The following is a 6,819-nucleotide window of genomic DNA, read 5'->3' as shown; positions in this document are numbered from 1 at the left end:
CAGTGGTGCCTGCATCTAGAGTTCGTTTGCAATGGCAGAAGGCTCTGACATACCAGTACTCTCTATCTATTTTTCTCTCTCTCTCCGTCTTGGTCTCTCTGCCTCTTCCTGTCTCTCTATCTCTCTCTCTCACAAATAAATAAATAACATATTTTTAAAAACAATGTTCATGTAGTTTTCTCTAGGAATTTCTAAGTTGCCACATTTCTTATCGTCTCCATCTCCATTTGGCCTTTATATACTTGTTTTGAAAATGTTTATGTGGTTGAAATAATCCATTTTCTCAAGATATGGATGCAAATAGAATAATAAAACTGTTCCATATTATTTTAAGTATCATGCATATAATTTTACTTGAACATAATCAGATATTAAATTAAATATCACTTATTTGAATATATCTTGTAATATATACACATATATATTTGTGTGTGTTTGGTGCTGGAGACTATGGCAAAAATCCTCCATTCCTACTTCAATATTTTAGTGAAATTTGGTATTATCTTTCCCCTGTTCCTGTGTCAAGACAATAAACTTTATCTGCAGTGCTAAAACAAAACTAGAATATTCCCAGCTTACTCTACCCAAGACTACCTAGTAACAGGGAAGTAGTTTTATGGGAGCAGGACATAGAATTTTGATGTCAAAAATAGTGCGCCTCAAAGGCCATATAATCCAATTTCCCACAAATTATAGGTAATTTCATATCATCAACAAAGGCAGAAGAAACACCCTCACTAGGGCTCTCCAGCTGGAGATGATAAGAAGATTTACTATTTGTATAAATTTGACCTGTGTTTTCTATGTGAACAATAGATGGCTGATGTAGGGCTATGTGTGAGCCTGAGTCGTTCTTTTTCAAATTGAGCAATTTTTCTGGGTTCACACCTTCACGTACAAGTGGGGAGCCTACTGCAATGGGGAATGTATGAAATGTGAGGGAGCAGGGCCCATAGTGTGTGTTTCTCTGGGAATAAGACAGCTCAGGAAAGTATCCTTTAATTGGCTGAAGGAGGAAGGCCTCCACAAGTGCCAAGCTGGCTGACAGAGCAGGAGAGAACTGCCTCTAATCTCAAGCATTCAGAGATTTGAAAATCATCGAGAACGTCTGAGTCTACTACCATGGACTGCTCATTTATCCTTGTCACTGGTGATGATGAGGTGCCACCTTTTCTGAAACGTGCAGGGATGCTGGTCCAGATTTCTTGAGAGAGAGACTGACAACTCCAGGACTTATAAGGAGCGGTGTTTTCTTTCCACCGAATGACAGAGGTGGTAGGACTGTTGCTTCTGGATTGAACGCCACTCACATAGATTCTTTAATTCCTTCTTTACTTGTTTTAAATATGAATTTATTTGCTTACCTTCTATCAGAATAAAATTCCTAAGTACACATGACAGGTGCTGGCCAAGGAGGCCCTCTCTCTTCAGAAACCTGTGTTGAGCACATTTTCATCCCCCTCCCACAAAAAGATTTTACTTATTTAAATATGAGAGGGGAAGAGAGAGATAGAGAAGATAAAGGGACATATATGGGGAATGGGCACACCAGGTGCCCTAGCCCACATGAGCGCCAGCTTGTCCTTCGGGCTTGCGTGCGTCCTGCTTACGTCCATCCCCGGGATTTGAACCAGGGTCCTTTGGCTTCAGAGTCAAAGTCTATAACTGCTTAGCCATTTCCTGGTTCCCTATGCCTTCCATGCCTTTTATTTCTTTTCCCTTTCTTTTTCCAACTAGGCTTTAATTCTAGTTCCAGGTGACCCGGAATTCAGGATGTCGCCACAGAGTGGCTGCAATGTCATGCTCATCCTCTTATCTCTGCTGGCAGTAAAGGTGCTTGCCATGACTTCAAGCTCCCTGTGTTTATGATACTCAACTGCTCTGATCATTGAAAATCAGAGATAAAATTAAAACTATGCAAGATGGGTCAAAGGTTACAAACAGGCCTAAACAGGGATACCCTGGAAGGAAATAGGTATATGACCCAAAAACATTGCTGGTAAGTCAAGATACCATTTGAGTGTAATATGCAAGAACCTGTTTGGAAAATTGGAGACGCTGGGGGCAGTGTCATCTGCAATGTCACCATAAAGCATAGTCATGCCTGCTCTTTTTCTTTCATGTCAGATGGGAATTTCTCATGATTTTGAGGAACAAGTAAGGCCACAACAAATCCTAACTGTGTTCACAGTGGACCGTGTGTTACATACTCACTGTATTTTCCTTGATATCTGTGAACATTACTCAATGAATGAGGGGCACATCCATGATTTTCCAATACTTACCCTTCTGGTCCTTCATTCCACCTGCATCCATTGTGGGGTCAGGATGGTTCTCAAGAGCCTGTGAAAGGCTAGGCCAACCCTCAGAATACACGATTGGACCCCAACACTCCTAATTCTTTCTGGCCTGGCTTCACCAATTTTGCCCTGGGCCTATAAGGCAAAAAGAATGTCATTACTTACATATTTTCTTTCCCCTTTCAAACTTGGGAGACTCCTGTGTGTCTACTGCCTCAAACAGACATTGGTCCTCCTGCTAAAAAGGAGCTCAGGACTCATTGGTAGTGTCTCTCACTTCACTTGTAAGTTCTGCATATCCCATGCTGATGTGACCACTTAAGTCACATGTGTGTCAGGAGCCTCCTTTCCCTAGCACACAGAGATTCCCTGGATCGTTTTGGCATTCTCTTTGACCTAAAAGCTCCTGATTCTCTAACCTTGTGTGAGAGCGTTAAGAGCCTTGCTGTAGGAGGTGTGTTACTGTGGGCAGACTTTTTGGTGATAGCCAGCTCCCCATTGTGAAGGTTCTGCTCATGCTTCTGTCACTGTTTTCCACCTGTGGGGCAGAGGTGATGTCCAGCCTCTGCTCATGCCACGCTTCCCCTGCCAGCATAGAGCTTCCCTCCACACTAGAACCCAAAATAAACCCTTTCCTCTCTGTAAGCTGCTTCAGGTCAGGTGCTTTGTTCCAGCAGTGAGAAGATAACTGCAACAAAAGGAACAAAAATTCAAGGGGAAGGTTTATGGTGGCAGGGGGGAAATGATGGCATGAGCAGAGGGTGGTTATCACCTCGTGATCAGCGTCAGGTGGGCAAGAGCAGTAGAAGAGTGTGCCACGCATTAGCAAGAGGAAAGTGACTATAACACACATAAGCCAACCCCCAACAAAATACCACCTCCAGGAGGCACCAATTCCCAAATTGCCACCAGTTGGAGCCCTGTCTTTCTTGAAAAATTGTAGTACACACAGTAAAGCAGCAAGAAATTCTATTAAAGGGTAAAGCAGTAATACAAATGTTGTGGGGCCAGGAGGGGGCTGCACAGCAAGTGAGCAGAGGCTCCTTGCAATAGATTGCCCAAGATCTGTGGGTTACTGTTTGGGACTTGTCTATGTGGTGTAGGAAAAGAAGGTGGTTTCTAGGACAAGGGGAGTTGTGGTGTGGTTTGTTGTTTTATGGGTGTTTTTACCTGTTTGGGTTATGTAAGATTTTCTCTATTTTACATATCCTTTCCCATAATATACCTGATTTTAATCATATAGGCACAATTATTCATAAGATGGTAAACATGGATTTTCCATAAATGTTCACTCAGAGGTCAGACACAATTTACCTTACTGCACACTCATGGAAAACCAGTCCAGACCAATTTAGCTTGTCTCTCAACCCAGATATATCCTAGAACATGTATGAACAAAAATGAGACATTACTAAGGGCTTTCTCCTGGGGCTTTATTTCCATCGATTAAAGCAGGTATATGTGCAGCCTGATGCAGGCGGAGGTCACAAGTTGCCAACAGGTTGATAGGTGCATTATGATGAAAGGGTTGTGTTTTCTGCCAAAGCCAAGCAGTGTCTCAGGTTACTAAGTGTGATATTTTGAATTGAGTTTGCAGTTTCAGCCACCAGAAGGTAGATTCAGGCTCATAGGTATGCAGAGCTTAAGGGTGGATCTGAATTCCAGCCTAAAGGTGAGCAAAAAGGTTGACTCTCTGGCCATGCTTGCTTGAGGGGCTGGCTGCTTGGTTATGTCTCTCTATTTGGATTCATGCATAGCAGCCAGCTTCTTTCACCACTGGTTGAAATTTCCCTAGATTGTAAGCTTGAAATAAACCCATTCATCCATAAACTGGTTGGATGTTGATCCCAGCATTTGTGGAGCTGTGTACAACACTAAGGTACTTCCCTATGCTTTCCTGCCTTAGTGGTATCCCTCTTCTATGGAGTCACACACTGTTAACAACTCTCAAACATTCCTCCCACAACTTAGTTGCAAAGGCCTATGAACCACACCATCAGGTTTATCACAGCAATGATCTCACTCCAAGTACCAGTTGTATGCATTAGTTACATTTCTCATTACTGGAACAAAATGGTAAGCAAAAGAAACATGAGGAATAGTTTTGTCTTGTTTTGTTTTTTGGCTCATAGCTTGACAGTGAGGAGCACAAGGCATCTGGTCATGAGGCTGAATTCAGGAAACAGAATGAGACGAATGCTGTTATTCAACTCATTTTAACCTTTTTTTCAGTATGGCATATAAGATGGTGCCACCTAAATTCAGGTTAGGTGTTCCCTGTTCAGTTATCTTCCTGTAAATATCCTCATAAATATACTAACAAGTATGTTTCCATTGTGACTCTAAATCCAGTGAAACTGAGATTTAAGAACCATCACACCGTGTCGTTGTAGTGATGAGAGCCCAGAATCTGAGGCCCATACAAGAGTTAGAACATATCACCTGCTGCTGCCTGCTGCCATAATGCACTACATACTTGTATGACAAGTTTCTTGTATCTTTTGCGCTGTAATATTGCCTCATTAATAAGGACTAATGTAGCCATTGCTACACTTCAACTAGTCTACTCTTATGAAACATAATACTTGATCAAAGTCTTAGCTAGACCACTAAGAGAACAGAAGTAAATAAAAGGGATATCAATTGGAAAGGATAAAGTTCAGGTATTCTTTTGTGTAGATAGTGTGATTTTATTCATATGAGATACTAACTGTAAGGAAAATGTAAGAGAAAAGCAAAAGAGAACACCAAACTTGATCTCTACAGACAGACTGTTTATTGAGAGAAACAGTGAGGAGCAGCCACCTTCCCACAGGATGAAACTGAAGCACTGTGCTAGGCTGGCATGAAAGCTTATAAGGAGGATCCTAAGAAAAACAGACTGGACCAGCTGTAGGTCCAAGGAAGTAGATAAGGCACTACAATTATTTGTGTCTTTACTTAGAATAGGCATTTTTAGCAAAAATTGTCTAGGAAGAATATCCCACCAGATGGTTTCTGTTCCCTCAATACACTTTGGCTTAAGGAAAGTTTACATTATCAGTCAGGAGTGGACAGGCCTGTCGAGGCCATGCTTCTGAAGTTTCTTTATTGCTTGCTGGTCTTAAGGAGAGTTATTAATCTCTTTAGTTCCCTTTAGTTTCCAGGTAAGGCTATTAACCCTTCAGTCCAGACTCTGGAAAGATGAAAATCATTGGAGATGAGTGGGGCATCTAGGAGAGGATTGTATGGGCTGGAATGGGGAGGGGAATGATGACTCATCTCCAACAACTTCAAGCTGAGGGGGACAGAAGATGTCTCAGGGTGTCCCACGCAGCCCTGTGGAGGTTGAAGTCTCAGGGGTTGATATTCAGAGGCCATGAGGAATTCAGTAGCTTATCATGAAGTGAAGGAATGTACTTTGTCTTGGAGGAATTCAGTGAGGCATCTCAGTTTGCAAGGACCAAAAAGGGAAATTAGCAGAATCATAACAGTGGGGCCCAGTAAAGAGCTTACCCATGGAAACTATTGTCCTAAATATGACCAAAAATTACTCTCATGGATTTTGTTGTTTGATTTTCTTGCTCTACCTGTTGTTGAATAATATTACAATTATCTGTAATGTTGAAGCAGCACATTTCAGGGAAATGCTGACATCCAATATGGTGTTTTAATAATGAGAAATCAAAAGTAGCTCTGTTATATTGAAATTCAGAGTTCTTTCACTTCTTGGTTAATTTTTGCTAACTCCTGCAATAGTAAGATTAGCAGTTTTCCTGAAAACACAGACCAATTTTGAGACTTCCTTTTGTATTCCTGTCACAAGGCCTGGAATAGACAAGACAAAGGCTGATGTGATGGCCACCTGTTTTGGTCATAATAAGATTAAATTATCACAATTGGAGGGCAAGCTCCTGATAATTCATCGGGATGGGATTAGGGAATGTAGTAAAGGAAGGATCCATCCAATGGAACAGATTCCAGAGAATTTGGCAGGAAGGGCTTGATAGATTGTTTGGTCTCAGAGGAAGACCCATACCTTGGGTAAACATTTGCCAGAAGGCAAAGAAATATTCCTTTCAATAGAACAATTATGCATTGAGTGTCTATGAGAAGTTAAGAAGATGGTACAGTTGATGCATAAACTGTGTTGTTAGAGAGATTGTTAGTTAGAGATTGGTAGTGCTGGCTCAGAATGGAGCACAGGATAGTTTTATGTTGTAATTCTGTCCCCAGTGACATTAACATATTCATTATATCTGATAGAAAGGCCAATAAGATTATTAGTTAACAGCTGATGGACTGAGTTTCCCTCCTGTAGGCAAAAAGAACATTTGTTCATTGTGTCAACAGCCAATTGCACCCAGCAGTTTTGAGTATTCTGGGACCCTAGAGTGCTCATAGGGATACTTACGTTCAAGCTAGCCTTTTAATACACTGTATCTGTGTCAAGTATGAAGGCTTTTAAATGTTGATACCATCATATTATATTATAAAATATTTTTTTCTCATTCCCATTTTTATTTATTTATTTATTTGA

The sequence above is a fragment of the Jaculus jaculus genome, chromosome 3, assembly GCF_020740685.1.
Source record: "Jaculus jaculus isolate mJacJac1 chromosome 3, mJacJac1.mat.Y.cur, whole genome shotgun sequence".
NCBI classification, from domain to species: Eukaryota; Metazoa; Chordata; class Mammalia; order Rodentia; family Dipodidae; genus Jaculus; species Jaculus jaculus.
Note: the sequence above shows the minus strand (reverse complement) of the source record.